Source organism: Montipora foliosa, chromosome 4 (genome assembly GCF_036669935.1).
Source record: "Montipora foliosa isolate CH-2021 chromosome 4, ASM3666993v2, whole genome shotgun sequence".
Classification (NCBI taxonomy): domain Eukaryota; kingdom Metazoa; phylum Cnidaria; class Anthozoa; order Scleractinia; family Acroporidae; genus Montipora; species Montipora foliosa.
The window spans coordinates 43,407,466-43,415,238 of record NC_090872.1 but is presented as its reverse complement, the minus strand read 5'-3'; the positions used below and the strand labels follow the sequence as shown (position 1 = coordinate 43,415,238).

At 35.1% G+C, this 7,773-nt stretch overlaps 1 pseudogene; it reads left to right on the top strand.

Annotated features, from left to right (window-relative positions):
- Positions 1-207: 207 nt before the first annotated feature.
- On the top strand, positions 208-3,788 carry LOC138001369 (uncharacterized; annotated as a pseudogene).
- The last annotated feature ends 3,985 nt before the right edge of the window (positions 3,789-7,773 follow it).

Sequence of the window (7,773 nt, the reverse complement as noted above, 5' to 3'; positions counted from 1 at the left end):
GGGAAAGTAAGAACGTATTCCCCAACCAAATGCAGGCGCACTAACCTCTGGGGGCTAGAGGTAATATAAGATTTCCAGACATACAAAGTGATCTAAAATAAAATTTGAAAGTTCGAGAGTTGATAAGAATACATTACATCCTAACAAACCTTATATATCTAAATAACAATACACTAATTCAATGCTATAGCGGGACCCGTGCATTTCATGCCAACAGCAAAATATTTACATTCTTTGTCGCTATCACTTACTGTTCAGCTCCGCCGAATGTAAATACATTTTTGCTTAGATTTAAAGATCTTCAGTGTTCGATGACCCCTACTGTTCTTATTATCTCCACATTGTCCAAAGATGAACAAAAAATCAATATACGACCATCTTGCGGCTGCAAGGTGTGAACCTGTTTAAGGAACCTCAAAAACTAACTAAATTCACTTAATGGGTCTTAATAGGTCCACTTAAACAAAGTTTAGTAGAGAACACTTCATTTCAAAGATGTAATTGCAATATTTTTGGGCTTACATACACTGTGGCCTTATTTGCTAAAGAAACCGAATTTTTTCAAATTTAGAGTCTTCTTCCGGACAAGTTCTCTCTAAAATGAAGTCGCTGATCCCTCACTTTTTTTACACTTCTGACATCACTAACTCATCATCTTTCAATGGTAAAATTTTCAGAAAAAAATCAATGTCAGAAAATTTTCGCAGGAACATCCTTAAGAGGAAAACTAAGTGTGCAAAAAACGTCCTTTCTTGACATAAAACAAAGCTCATTAAGGGTACTTTGAGGTCAAAATATCAAACACAAGCCTTATCAGTAACTTAACAACAATAACTGGTGATAAAGCGTTGTCTATTCTCAGAAATCGACCACACTCTTTTGTAGCCGAGAAATGACCTCGCTGGACAATAACTGGGCCCACAAACGACGCCTCCATTACCCTTATTACTCGGGAAAAAACAATGTTGACCAGTCCATAGCTTTACATGTGTAAACTGAATACTAAATATAAAGCTACTTGTCTTTGCAATTTCAAGTCCTTATGTTTATTCCAAGGTAAGAAATATAAGTTTACGTTTTTTGTTGCCAAGAATTGGGCCCTATACTGTAGTCTCACATCATCACTATCGTAATTAAAATCCGCAAATAAAGTTCACCCTGAATTTAGCAACTCAAATTTTGAAAAAAAAAAAGGTTTTTAAAAGAAATCAAAAGAAATCCAAAGTTGAATCTTCAGAACTCTTTTTCATCATCCACTATTCATCGAACGTGAACTCACTATTAACATTGAAATGAAAAATACTTCAAAGTCCTACCTACAATTTTAGCACTTTAACAAAATGAACATTGTTTCTACTAACTTTGACATGTCATTCATCTTTTTCTCGCATTTATTGACTGGAATTTCTTCATTCAACACAGTTTTTCCATAGATTTTTGCATTACAACAAGGATATGAATGGAACATCCGTAACCTTTGTAACCATGCAAGCATTAGATTGAATGCGAAAAGGCCTACTGAATAAGTGACGTTTTAGAGCGGTTTTCAAACGAATATCGTAAAATAATTACTTTGGCGAATCAAAAAAGACGACGACAATCCAGTAAACTAATCGAAACTCAAAGTATTTACATGTAGCTGATACAAAGCACAGGAAACTGTGCATGCACGAGCCACAATTGGTTTTGATTTCACTACTGATTGATTGAAAAAATGCCACGAGAACTTTGAACCAATCACTAAATGAAGTAAATGCAAAACCAAAGCAATTCACTAATTACTTTTGACACTCAATTGAAAACCGCTCTAAGCGTTTACACAAAGCAATAAGTTGCAATAGTTACTATTTATCTCGATTTCAAAATGAGTCTTCCTGCTCAACTATTGTAAGGGAAATGAATATAATTGACATAAAAATATGCAACTCATTGCCATTTGAATCGTTGTGCACCAGGACTCACTTTAAAACTGACGCATGCAGCAAGTCGGAAATGGCTTATTGCAACTTATTGCTTTGTGTAAACTCTACATCTCCAAAGTTCCCAAATGTATCACATAAATTCAAGACATGCACGGTTAAAAACATCAATTAATTTATTATTTCATAACATTACCAGTAACATTTTTGGTGACATTCAAGTACTTATACTGAAAAGACAAAAAACAAACTCTCTCAAATCATCACCATGCTCAACATCATTATAGAGCACAATCTTTGTACAATTTAAATTTCATTTTAAGTACCCTTGCTGCCTATATTACATGTATACCATAGCAAAAATATTTACAAGAAAAAATGATATTTCTTCAAAGCTCTTTTTCATTCAGCTTTAACTTTGTCTTTCTTTATTAATTTTCTTCCAACAGAAAGCAAAAACTGTGAAAGACGCAGAAGAATAAATAAAAGAAAGGACTGTGAATGCCACTTCCTCCCCCTTTAAGTATGACTTTATAGTTAAAGTAACAACTACACTCTTATCTTCTTAAACACAGATTATCAGACTTCTTATTTTTTCAAGAATTTTTCTATCTTTCTTCTTGAACAACCTGAACATTCCTAAAATTTTACTTACTTTAATCCACAATTTAAATCACAATTTTTTAGATTTAGTGGAGCACTATATTTTACAATTCTGTAGCTAACATCTTTGTCCTTCACTACATACAAAGCAACTCTAGATTCTTAAGTGCTCTACAAATATCACAAGTACATTCATAATTTAAGACATGCATCACCAAAAATACAAACCAAATTTTCATTTCACAACATCACTGATAATGCTTTTAGTAACATTCAAGCATGCGTGTAGTCCGCAAGAGCGGACGTGAATTTTGAGCAGCAGTAAATTCCCTATTCTCCCTTAAGCAAAATCATTGGTAAGCTTGTCACGGTCAATGACAGGAAAGAAAAACAAACGGGGAGACCGTGGCTCTACTGAAGAGGAGACAAACGCAGCGAAAAGGTCCAACAAAGAACTTATCGGTCAGGAAGAAGTAGGCGGCAATATGGCGGACCATGATGAAGTGTGTGATGCTGAACCCACGCTGTACGATACACAGAACATGTTGGAGGACCTTCAAAAGTCTGTCTCGAGCATTCTTAAGGAAAATGCCATCCTAAGAGAGGACTTGACGCAATTAAAGTCGTCCATTCAATCTAAAGAGAGAGAAGTAAGTGCCCCGAAAACATCGTTTGGGAAGGTGTCAAAAGCTAATGTTATTGAAGACCGAACTGGAAAAAACGAAACTAAAACTACGGGAGCAAGAAGATGAAACCGAAAAGCTGTACACCGCGCTAGATGAGCTGGAGCAGTACACCAGAAAAAACAGCCTAGAAATTCAAGGTATACCGGATCAGTGCTATTCTACAACCGCAGAAGTAGTTTTAAAATTGGCGGGTGTGTTAAATGTTAATGTTAATCCTACCAACATCGAGATATCACACAAACTCAAACGCCATGGCAATAATTCCAGCCCGATTATTGTGAAATTCCTGAGCCACAAAGTGAAAACGAACTTATACAAGGAAAGAGTGAAATTAAGAAACGTTTAAGTGACAGATTTGTTTCCCGGTTATTCCAATGCGGTAAGCTCTAATGTACCTAAATTTTTTTTAAATGAAAATCTGACGGTTTATCGACGCAAACTCGTATCGAGGGCAAGTGAAATGAAAAAAGACAGACTCTTGACCAGTTTCTGGACAATGGATGGGAAAATCTTTGTAAAAACATCACCGAGCGGGAATCCTGTTCGAATTTTCAGCGATTATGATTTAGATGATTTGTAAACAACTTATCTGCTTTGACTGCATTTGAACAAGCTGTAGATAATTCAGTTTATTCGGTAATGCTGTGTATTATCTCGCTTTTTATTTTTGTCGATCAATTTTGAGGGGAGGGAAAGGGTGGGAGAACTTAAAAGGTCAGTACCCAATTCGGACTTGTATGTTTTGTGTTGAGTGTTTTGAATTTTTTGTCTCTGTATTCTTTTCTAGAAAGCCTATTTTGCATTGTAATATCTTTGTCTGTTTTTTTCTTTTTTTCTTTTGAAAAGTGATCAAAGAATCCCGTAATCGAAGACAGCAAAATTAAAAATTCCCTAAGCGACAACTTGGGACGAATAGTTCTAATTAATTTAATTCTTCATGGTATGGAATTGTCACTTTGTAATATATACGCGCCAAATGATGAAGGAGAGCAGTTGCGATTTATAGAAGAGGTTAACAACTATTTGATAGACCAATCTGAATTAACGACGCTGATTGTAGGAGGTGACTGGAATTGCACTCTAACAAAGAAGGACAAAAAGGGTGGTTTACCTTAGAGACCAACCGGCTTCCGGAATCTAATCTTAATGACAATGGATATTTTTGATCTTGTAGACATACAAAGAGTTAAACATCCCAACATAAACAAATATTCATACGTATCCAAAGCCCTAAAAATGAGATCCAGAATAGATTTTTTTCTTGTAGCAAGAAATTTAACTAAATATGTCCAAAAAGTTGATATTCAATCATCAATAGCACCCGACCATAGGACAGTTTTACTATCTTTGCACTGGACAAAAGTAGTCCCTAGGGGACCTGGCTTTTGGAAGTTTAACAATGCTCTCCTGGAGGATAATAATTTCGTAGAACAAATGCGACAGAGGTATCTTGGATTTCGGGAAACGTATAATTATATTCAAGATAAAAGAATGTACTGGAAACTGCTTAAAATGGAAATTAGATGCTTTACTATCTCGTTCGCCAAAGGAAAGGCAAAGGAAGCGAGAAAACGTGAACTTATAATTAAGGACGAAATGGATAGACTTGACCATATCATTTGTAGCAATTCTGATGTTATGTCTCTCGACGAAGAGTTGAAGAAGTATGACAATCTCAAAAAGGAACTTCAACAAATATATGAAAGCAAAGGTGAAGCTGCAAAGTTTCGATCCAAATGCTTGTGGGCTGAAAAAGGCGAAAGACCTACAAAATATTTTTTTAATCTCGAGAAAAGAAATTACAGCAAGAAGGTAATCTCAGAATTAGAAGACGACGAGGGAGAGATAATAAAAGAAGAACAGATTTTGTTAAAAATAGAAAATTATTACAGAGATCTCTACACGTGTAAAATGGATGTTACCGAAGAGCAGTTTAATCATTACATAGAAAACCTAGAAATCCCTCGTCTCTCACAGGAGGGCAGTAAGAAATTAGACGACCTCGTAACGTATGCAGAATGTAAGGAAAGCTTGGCCTCTTTCGGCAATGGAAAATCCCCAGGGGAGGATGGTTTTACTGTCGAGTTTTACTTAAAGTTCTTTGACCTAATTGGAAACGACTTAGGAGCGAGTCTCAACGCTGCATATGAAAATGGACAGTTATCAATCTCACAGCGTGGAGGTATAATAACCCTAATACCAAAAGAAGAATCAGCGCTATTAGAACTGAAGAATTGGAGACCAATAACTCTTTTAAATGTTGACAATAAAATTGCGTCCAAAGCAATAGCTAAACCGATTGAACCGATATATCAACAGGTTTTGTGAAAGGCAGATATATCGGTGAGAATATTAGGATCATTGCTGATGTTATAGAGCAAACAAAGAAGCTAAACCTCTCTGGTATATTGCTATCGTTAGACTTTCAGAAAGCTTTTGACACCTTTGAATGGTCATGCATACATCATGTTCTAAAACTTTACAACTTTGGTGACAGCTTAAGAAACTGGGTAAAGGTCTTTTACACTGAAATACAAAGTGCGGTACTAAATAATGGCTATGCCACCAACTGGATAAAACCTTCTACTGGAGTAAGACAAGGATGCCCACTTTCTCCCTACTTGTTCATACTAGCCGCAGAACTTATGTCCATGAAAATTCGTCAATCCAGTGCTGTCAAGGAAATTTCGATATTTGAAAGGGAAATTAAAATTAGTCAATTAGCAGACGACACCAACCTACGTTTCGACCTCTCTTTGGTGGAAAAAGGATTACAAATCGCAGTGGATTTTAGCAAAATCTCAGGTCTCAGGCTTAATTTAGAGAAAACTAAAGCAATGTGGCTGGGGAAGTGGTCAGGCAAAAAAAACAAACCTTTACAGTTAAAATGGGTCAGTAGTCCGACCAGAATTCTGGGCATTTATTTCTCCTATGACGAGAAAGGTAATAATGAAATGAATTTCAACCTTAAGATAAATAAATTGCAAACAAACTTGGATATATGGAAGTCAAGAGATCTCACACTATTTGGGAAAGTGATGATAATCAAGGCGCTTGGGGTATCATCTCTTATTTACTCAGCTTCAAATATCAATGTTCCAAAGGAAATTATAAGTAACGTTAAAGGTAGGCTCTATAGATTCATCTGGAAAAACAAAAGAGACAAAATAAAAAGGGAAGGACTATATCAGGATTATGAGAAGGGCCGGCTGCGTATGACAGATATTGAAACAATGATCAAAGCGCTGAGACTAGCATGGATACCAAGACTCATACGGGAAGGCCATCCCAATTGGAAATTTGTTCCAGACTATTTTTTTAAGAAATACGAGGGCCTCTATTTCTCCTATCATATAATTACGACGCAAGACTTTGAAGATGTACCCTCTTTCTATAGGGACAGTTTATCGTTCTTTCATGAATTGAAAGCTCTTCATGGTAGCCATCATGGACTGGATACAATTCTATTTAATAATAAGGAAATACGCATTGATGGTAAACCTTTTTTCTGGAAGGAGTGGTTCGAGAAAGGAATTAGAACGGTTAAAGATCTTTTAGATAAGAATGAAAATATTCTATCATTTCCTGCTTTTCAGTCAAAATATTCACTGAAAAGAACTACCTTTCTTCACTTTTACCAAGTGACTTCTGCTATTCCAGGTCACCTCCTAACCACGGCGAAAAGTAACGATTTCAATACTGAAATGATAAACAATGAGGACCCGGAGTTCTCTCACTTAGATGAAAATGTAGTTATTAATTTACTGCGAGCCAAATCCAAAGACTTCTACTGGTTAATCGTTGATAAGAAGTATAAAGGAAAACAAACTGGTCCAAAGAGATGGAATCAAACCGTTCCCATGGACAAAACTAACTGGAAAAATATATTCAAATCGGTACAAAAGACTTGTAGAGAAAATAAAGTTAGAAAATTTCATTTCAAACTCATTCATAGAATTGTGGTGACCAAAAAGGAACTCTTTAGGTTTAATATCAAACCAGATAGTAATTGTATATATTGCGGGGATCTGGATTCTATAGACCATACTTTTTCAGAATGCCAGTTTACAAAGTCCTTTACTCAAGAAGTGTTACAATGGTTTAATACAGAGAATGACTCTGAATTTAATCTAAACACTGAAGATCTTCTTTTTGGTATTTTTCCAAGTTCAATTACCTTGATAAGAAAATTGAACTACACCATCCTCTTTCTGCGGTATTATATTTATAAGAAAAAACTCCAGAATGACTCACCATTTTTATTAATTTCGGATTTCATCAACAAAGTTAAATATAAGTATAAGCTTGAAAAAATTATTTAATAGCCATAAAAGCTCCTCCATCTGCTATTTTATACATTTAATATAACTGTAATAAAAGTATGATTGTATAGATGTATTAAATTAATTGTATTTTATTGTATAACGGGCTTAAAATAAGTGAAAAAAGTGTTGTAATTGTAAGGAATAATTATTATTAAAAAAAAATCTACACTAAAGAAAAAGAAACGAACCCCTCCTATATCATAATCATCCTCAATAAAATTACAAAGCACAATTCTCACA